This window comes from Arachis duranensis, chromosome 7 (genome assembly GCF_000817695.3).
Source record: "Arachis duranensis cultivar V14167 chromosome 7, aradu.V14167.gnm2.J7QH, whole genome shotgun sequence".
NCBI lineage: Eukaryota > Viridiplantae > Streptophyta > Magnoliopsida > Fabales > Fabaceae > Arachis > Arachis duranensis.
Window position 1 is genome coordinate 59,189,420 of NC_029778.3, and position 7,674 is coordinate 59,197,093.

Sequence of the window (7,674 nt, forward strand, 5' to 3'; positions counted from 1 at the left end):
TGGGTGCAAATGAATATCTTAGAACAAGAATAGGCTGAATTGAATAGAAGAACAATAGTAATTGCGTTAATACTCGAGGTACAGCAGAGCTCTACACCTTAATCTATGGTGTGTAGAAACTCCACCGTTGAAAATACATAAGAACAAGGTCCAGGCATGGCCGTGAGGCCAGCCCCCATGATCTAAGGATCTAAAGTGATCAAAAGATGATCTAAGGATCTAAAGTGATCAAAAGATGAAAACACAATAGCAAAAGGTCCTATTTGTAGAGAACTAGTAGCCTAGGGTTTACAGAGATGAGTAAATGTCATAAAAATCCACTTCCGGGCCCACTTTGTGTGTGCTTGGGCTGAGCATTGAAGCATTTTCGTGTAGAGACTTCTCTTGGAGTTAAACGCCAGCTTTTGTGCCAGTTTGGGCGTTTAACTCCCATTCTTGTGCCAGTTCTGGCGTTTAACGCCGGGCAGTTTTGAGCTGATTTGGAATGCCAGTTTGGGCCATCAAATCTCGGGCAAAGTATGGACTATTATACATTGCTGGAAAGCCCAAGATATCAACTTTTCAAAGCCGTTTCTATAGCTCCAGAAAATTCACTTCGAGTGCAGGGAGGTCAGAATCCAACAGCATCTGCAGTCCTTTTCAGCTTCTGAATCAGATTTTTGCTTAGGTCCCTCAATTTCAGCCAGAAAATACTTGAAATCACAAAAAAACACATAAACTCATAGTAAAGTCCAAAAAAGTGAATTTTAACTAAAAACTAATAGAAATATACTAAAAACTAACTAAAACATACTAAAAACATACTAAAAACAATGCCAAAAAGCGTACAAATTATCCGCTCATCAACTGGGCTCACCCATTCTCTGTCTGAGATGGGGTAGATAATACCTGCCTCTAATAGTCTGGTCACTTCCTTCTTGACAACCTCTAAAATAGTGGGGTTCAGTCTTCTTTGGGGTTGACGAACATGTCTTGCTCCTTCTTCTAAAAATATCATGTGCTCACAAACTTGAGGATTGATGCCTACTATGTCTGCTAAACTCCACCCAATTGCTTTTTTGTGCTTCCTCAGCACACTAAGTAACTGCTCTTCCTGTTCAGGAGTGAGGTCCTATGCAATGATAACTAGAAACTTCCGCTGGTCCTCAAGGTAAGCATATTTGAGGTGTGGAGGGAGGGGTTTCAATTCCAACTTCTGGTCATGGTCTGGCTCTGGATTATCTAGAACTGGTGGCAGTGGTAGAGTACCTGCATTGTCCTCGGAATTCCCCACACTTAGACCTTGTCCTATGTACTTATCCTCAAACTCTTCCTGGTGAACATCAGCTACGGTTTCATCTATGATGTCACATTGGAAGATAGAACGATCTTCTGGAGGGTTGTTTATGACTCCATTCAGATTGAAGATTACCATTCGGCCATCTATTTCAAAAGAGTATGTTCCTGATAAAGCATCCAATTTGAATTTTGATGTCTTCAGGAATGGTCTCCCAAGTAGGATTGATGATGGCTTATCTGAGTCATTATGGGGCATCTCCAAGATATAAAAATCAGTGGGGAATGTGAGTCCTTTAATGTTCACTAAAACATCTTCAGCAACTCCAGCCACTGTAATAATGCTTTTATCTGCTAACACAAAATGAGCTGCCGACCTTTTTAAGGGAGGGAGCCTCAAAAAATCATATACAGATAAAGGCATTATACTAACACATGCTCCTAAATCACACATGCAATCATAAATTATTACACCACCAATAGTACAACTAATTATACAAGGACCTGGGTCACTACACTTTTCAGGTAAATTTCCCATTAAAGCAGATATCGAACTTCCTAAAGGAATAGTTTCTAATTCATTAATTTTGTCTTTATGTATGCACAAATCTTTTAGAAACTTTGCATATTTAGGTACCTATTGAATGACATCAAAAAGGGGAACAGTTACCTCAACCTTTTTGAAGATTTCTACCATTTTGGGATTGGGTTCCAACTGCTTCCTGGGCTTCCTTGCAAGTTGTGGAAATGGAATGGGAGTGGTGTTTTCTGCAGTGTCTACACCATTTGGTGCTTCCTCCTATGGTTGAGCTTCTTCTTCTTCAGCTATGTCCTGTATGTCCTCCTCCTCTTCAACATCTTCTATTTTTACTACCTCTTCAGCTGAGGCGTGTTTTGGTGGGCCTGGCTCTTTCTGATTCCTCTCCTGCAGTGTGGTTCTAGACCTTAGGGTGATGGCATTAATGCCACCCTTTGGGTTGGGTAAAGGTTGAGAGGGGAGTCCACCAGAGCTTGAGGACTGGTTGTTGGAGTTGTTCATTGATCCAATCTGTGAGACAAAGGGCTTGCAAAGTAGAATTCAAACCATTCAGAGTAGAAGTAAGGTTGTTTTCCATGGCCTGTTGTCTCCAATCAATGGCTTGTAGTAATTCATCATTAGGAGATAAAGAGGGGTAAGTGATCTGAGAAGTCTGCTGAGATGCTTGAGGCTGTCTTAAATGAGGTGCTCTGTAGGACTGATTCTGATTCTGCTGCCTAAAGTTGTTATTGTTATTCCACCTCTGATTTCTATTATTATCTCTGCCTCCTCTGTTATAATTGTCCCTCCAACCCTGGTTAGAATTGTCTCTCCAACCTTGGTTAGAGTTATCCTGCCATCCTTGGTTATAGTTGCGACCTTGATTGTACCCTTGATTGGGGCGGTCATGAAAGTTATGAGTGGCTGCTACAGTGTTGTCTTCTGGTTAGAGTTGCGGACACTCATTGGTATAGTGACTGTAATCTGCACAGATTCTGCATACTCTTTGGGGAACCAACTGCTGGTTGTGCTGTGGTGGAGAAGGCTGAACTTGCTGAGGTTGTTGTTGATTTAGTTGCATCTGCTTCAGCAAGTTAGTCATTTCACAAAAGCTCTGAGCTATAGCAGTAGTCTCTTTACTAGTGGATATCTCTGCAACAGCTCTTGACCGACTTTGTCTCTGCCTATGATTCCTAGTAGAGTCAGCTAAGTCGCTGATCAATTGCCATGCTTCTTCCGTAGTCTTGTACTTTTTGATAGAACCATTGCTAGCACCTTCCAGTTTGGTCCTATCTTGAGATTTCAAACCCTATGTAAAGTAACCGAGCAATACTATCTTGTCAATCATATGATGGGGGCATGCGTCTCGAAGATTATTGAAGCGTTCCAGGTATTCATAGAAGGTCTCAGATTCATCCTGAACGATCATAGACATGTCCTTCCTCAGCTTATCGGCAACTTCAGCTGGAAAGAATTTATCCAGAAACTCTCTCCTAAGTGTATCTCAGTTGGAAACAGTTGTTACGGGTTGAGTGTAGTACCACTCTCTTGCCTTTCCCTCTAGAGAAAACGGGAAAGCTTTCAACAGAATGGAAATTTCATCAGTGCCATCATGCTTAACAGTAGAACAAGCAGTCTGAAAATCCCTAAGATGCTTGATAGGCTCTTGAGCAGGTAAGCCATGAAACTTGGGCATCAAGTTGAGTAGTGAAGACTTTATTTCAAAATCTACAGCTACTGCTGGGTGGTGTGCCTGGAATGGTTAGAGCGTAAAATCAGGGGCTCCTTCCTCTTGGATAGTGACTCTTCTGGGCGCTGCCATGTCACCTGCACGTAAATGAACTAGATCAGTAGAGAGGGAGCTTGTTTCTTCCTTAGATGACGGTTTAGGTTCGTCCTCAAATAGGAGTCGCCGACGCCGAGCTTGCCTTATACATGAAAGAGTTCTTTCAATTCCAGGGTCAAATACTAGCAAGCTTGGATTAGGAAGTGAACGCGTCATTTAACAAAAGAAACGTACAGCTCATAGTGACAAAAATAAAATAAAATGCAAATAAATAAATTCTAATTCATAACTTTAGCACTCTATTGCAACTCCCCGGCAACAGCGCCAAAAATTGATGCGGGTAGAAATTGGCGAATTAAAAATTATTAAAATATATACGTTGCAAGTATAGTTCTTAACTCACCAGAAATTCACTTATCAATTTAGAAAGGTGTCAAAAATTTGAAATTAAAATACTGGGAGTATGAATCCCAGGTTGTCTCCCAACGAGTTGCAGAAAAGTGTGCTATTTTATTAATCAGATGTTTTCAAAAAGGTTTGAGTTGAGTAAACAGGAAATAAAATTGGAGAATTTGAATAATGTAAATAAAAGCCTTGACTGGGAGTTGATTAGTTGGAAGTCCCAGTATTGTTGAATTACTCTCTAGATTAATTGATAATTAAAGGTTATCATGTTTAGTTATCTCTTACTAGGTAAGGGAAAGTCAAACAAGTCGGAATGCTACGTCTGTTCACAAGTTGCAACCCACTTAATTAAAAGGGATTGGTGTTAGTGACTAGAGGGCAATCCAACAATAAATCCAATAACAATCTTTCTTTTAAGCCTTCCAACTCAAGGGTTCCTTTCAATCAACTCCCCATCAAGTTAGGGAACTACTCGCTCATTGTGAATGTAAAATTCATAACATATGAAAGGGAATTGAAGAAAGACATTGTAAATAAAAATCAAAATAATCAATTAAAAATAAAAGTAATCCTTGTATTAAATAATCCTAAAAATATTCCAATGGTAAAATTAAACAAAGCAAAGGACATGGAAGAGTAAAGCCAAGTAAAGAAAACGAACTAGAATGACGAAGTCTTGATGAGGTAATAACTCTTCTCAGTATCCCAATGCAAAAAGTGGTAGAAAAATAAAATCCTAAGAACTATGAATGTCTAGAGAGAAAAAACCTAGAGGAGGAGTAAAAACTAGATCTAAAACTATAACTGTCTAGAATGAATTGTTGTTCTGGTTTCTGCATGTTCTCTGGCTCTAGTCTGCTGTTCTAGGCCGAAAACTGGGTCAAAATAGGGTCCAAAATGGCCTCCAGCGAATTCTGCAGATTATGCAGATCGCGCACGTCATGCAATCGCGTCATCCATGCGGACGCGTCATTCACGTTTTCCCCTGCCACGCGTTCGCGTCGTCCACGCTTCCGCGTCACTTGTGCTTTTCCAATCCGCGCGGTCGCGTGAGCCATGCAGCCGCGTCACTGCGATTTCACCTCTTTTGCGTGAACGCGTGAGCCATGCGGATGCGTCACTTCTCGCTGGTTATCTCCTCAATTTCTCGTATTCCTTCCATTTTTGCTAGCTTCCTTTCCAATCTCCAACTCATTCATGCCCTATAAAGCCTGAAACACTTAACACACAGATTACAGCATCGAATGGAATAAAGGAGAATTAAAATTCATAATTAAAAGTCTCTAGGAAGCAGTTTTCAATCATGTAATAATTTCAGGAAGGAAAAATAAATGCGTGCTAAATTAATAAATAAGTGGGTAAGAATCATGATAAAACCACACAATTAAACATAATATAAACCATAAAATAGTGGTTTATTAGACTGTTTAAGTATTCATTCAGAAAACATAAAGTATTGTCACCACATTAATATAATTAAACTAATTTCAAGGATAAATTCAAAACTCATGTACTTCTTGTTCTTTTGAATTAGAAACATTTTTCATTTAAGAGAGGTGAAGGATTCATGAAATTATTCATAGCCTTAAGACATAGTTACTAGACACTAATGATCATGTAATAAAGACACAAACATAGATAAACATGAAGCTTAAAAACCGAAAAACAGAGAAATAAGAACAAGGAATGAGTCTACCTTAGTGATGGTGGCACCTTCTCCTTGAAGGACCAATGATGTTCTTGAGCTCTTCTATGTCTCTTCCTTGCCTTTGTTGCTCCTCCCTCATTTCTCTTTGATCTTCTCTAATCTCATGGAGAATGATGGAGTGCTCTTGGTGTTCCACCCTTAGTTGGTCCATGTTATAACTCAAGTCTTCTAGAGAAGTGTTGGGTTGTTCCCAATAGTTGTTTGGAGGAAAATGCATCCCTTGAGGCATCTCAGGGATTTCTTGATGATGAGCTTCCTCATGTAACTCTTGAGATCCATGAATGTTTGCTCCATCCATGTTATGTCTCTTCCATGAATGTTTGCTTCATCCTCTTCTTAGTGATGGGCTTATCCTCTTCAATAAGAATGTCTCCTTCTATGATAACTCCAGCTGAGTAGCATAGATGGCAAATAAGATGAGAAAAAGTTAGCCTTGCCATGGTGGAGGACTTTTTGGCTATTTTGTAGAATTCAAGAGAGATAACTTCATGAACTTCTACTTCCTCTCCAATCATGATGCTATGGATCATGATGGCCTGATCCACAGTAACTTCGGATCGGTTGCTAGTGGGGATGATGGAGCGTTGGATGAATTCCAACCATCCTCTAGCCACAGGCTTTAGGTCCAGTCTTCTTAATTGAACCGGCTTACCTTTGAGTCTCTTTTCCATTGAGCTCCTTCCACACATATGTCCATAAGGACTTGGTCCAACCTTTGATCAAAGTTAACCCTTCTAGTGTAGGGGCGTGCATCTTCTTGCATCATAGGCAAATTGAATGCCAACCTCACATTTTCTGAACTGAAATCTAAGTATTTTTCCTGAACCATTGTAAGATAATTCTTTGGATTCGGGTTCATACTTTGATCATGGTTCCTAGTGATCCATGTATTGGCATAGAACTCTTGAACCATTAGGATTCTGACTTGTTGAATGGGGTTGGTCAGAACTTCCCAACCTCTTCTTTGGATCTCATGTCGGATCTCCAGATACTCATTTTTCTTGAGCTTGAAAGGGACCTCAGGGATCACCTTCTTCTTGGCCATAACTTCATAGAAGTGGTCTTGATGGACTTTTGAGATGAATCTCTCCATCTCCCATTACTCGGAGGTGGAAGCTTTTGTCTTCCCTTTTCCTTTTCTAGAGGTTTCTCCGGCCTTAGGTGCCATCAATGGTTATGGAAAAACAAAAAAGCTATGCTTTTACCACACCAAACTTAGAATATTGCTCGCCCTCGAGCAAAAGAAGAAAGAATAGAAGAAGAAGAAGAAAATATAGAGGAGAAGGAGAGAGATGTGTATTCGGCCAAGGGGGAGAAGAGAGGGTTGTGTTGCATGAAAATGAAAAAGGATGGAGGGGTTTATATAGTGAAGGGAGAGGGAATTGGTTTGGCCATTTAGGGTGGGTTTGGGTGGGAAAGAGATTTTGAATTATGAAGGTAGGTGGGATTTATGGGGAAGAGTAGATGGATGTGAGTGGTGAAGAGGTGATGGGAAAGAGAGATTAAGGTGATTGGTGAAGGGTTTTGGGGAAGAGTGTTTATTGGATTGTGTGAAAAAGAGAGAAAGGGTGAGTTGATGTAGGTAGGGATCCTGTGGGATCCACAGATCCTGAGGTGTCAAGGATTTACATTCCTGCACCAATGAGGCGTGTAAAACGCCCTCTGCATGCAATCATGGCGTTTAACACCAGATTGATGCTTGTTTCTGGCGTTAAACGCCAGTTCTATGCTTGTTTTGGGCGTTCAACGCCAGTCTGTAGCATGTTTCTGGCGTTGAATGCCAGCTTTCCTCAGTGTGCAATCCTGGCATTTAAACGCCAGATTGCTGCATGTTTCTAGCGTTCAACGCCAGATCCATGCTCTGTTCTGGCGTTGAACGCCAGCCAGATGCTCTTTACTGGCGTTTAAACGCCAGTAAGCCCTTCCTCCATGGTGTGCTGTTTCTTCTACTGTTTTTGATTCTATTTTTAATTTTAGTATTTG